Genomic DNA, 1,069 nt, shown 5'->3' on the forward strand with positions numbered 1-1,069 from the left:
CATTGGGGACACGTTGAAAATGTGTGCCCCGACCGGGACTCGAACACGGGATCTCTTGCTTACATGGCAGACGCTCTATCCATCTGAGCCACCGAGGACACAGAGCAGCAGATCCCGGGTTAGAGTCCCGGTCGGGGCACACATTTTCAACATGTCCCCAATGACGTATAGCTACGCCTGTTTGCAGCTAGGGTGTCGATTTAATAATCATTTCATTGTAGAGAAGATGCACGGCCATCAATGGTATCTGTCCTTTCGGGAACAGGTAATACCTTCATATATAGTTGAAATATGGCTACCCGGTCAATAACCTTCTTGTGCGAATCCACACGCTATGCTCCAACTCGTACGGGACTTGGTAGATTAATCTGCCACGAGTAGTAAGTGTGACGGGCACACATCTACTAGGTGGTGTGGACATGTTGCTAATGTGGGTCTCACGGGGAGCGTGCAAGGGATAAGTCCCTGCAGGCGCACTATCCTCTGTGCCCTCGGTGGCTCAGATGGATAGAGCGTCTGCCATGTAAGCAGGAGATCCCGGGTTCGAGTCCCGGTCGGGGCGCACATTTTCAACATGTCCCCAGTGATGTATAGCAACGCCTGTTTGCAGCTAGGGTGCCGATTTAATTATCATTTCATTCTAGAGAAGCTGCACCGTCATCAATGGTATCTGTTCTTTCGGGAACAGATACTACCTTCATATAAAGGAAATATTTCAACTAATTGATGAAAAACGGAAGCACAAAAATTATCAGGAAAAGACAGGAATTCAGCAACATGTTCTGGGGTGACGAAAGCTATAGGACAGGGATATGCACATATACAGATGTTGGTAGTACCGCGTATACAAGGTATAAGAGGTCACTCCATTGCTGGAGTTGTCATTTGTACTCAGGTGATTCACGTGAAAAAGTTTCCGACGTGATTATGACCGCAGACTTTGAATGGGGAACGGTAATTGGAGATACACGCATGGGACATGCCATTTCGGAAATAGTTGCGGCATTTAATATCCGAGATCCGCCGAGAAGACCAAATTTCTGGCATTACCTCTCTCCACGAATAACTT

The 1,069-nt window shown here is 47.4% G+C and overlaps 1 non-coding gene across 1 annotated transcript; it reads left to right on the forward strand.

Annotated features, from left to right (window-relative positions):
• Positions 1–487: 487 nt before the first annotated feature.
• Positions 488–562, forward strand: Trnat-ugu. The gene has a single exon. It is a non-coding gene; the product is annotated as a tRNA-Thr (tRNA).
• Positions 563–1,069: the final 507 nt, after the last annotated feature.

The sequence above is a fragment of the Schistocerca piceifrons genome, chromosome 8 (assembly GCF_021461385.2).
Source record: "Schistocerca piceifrons isolate TAMUIC-IGC-003096 chromosome 8, iqSchPice1.1, whole genome shotgun sequence".
In the NCBI taxonomy this organism is placed as follows: Eukaryota; Metazoa; Arthropoda; class Insecta; order Orthoptera; family Acrididae; genus Schistocerca; species Schistocerca piceifrons.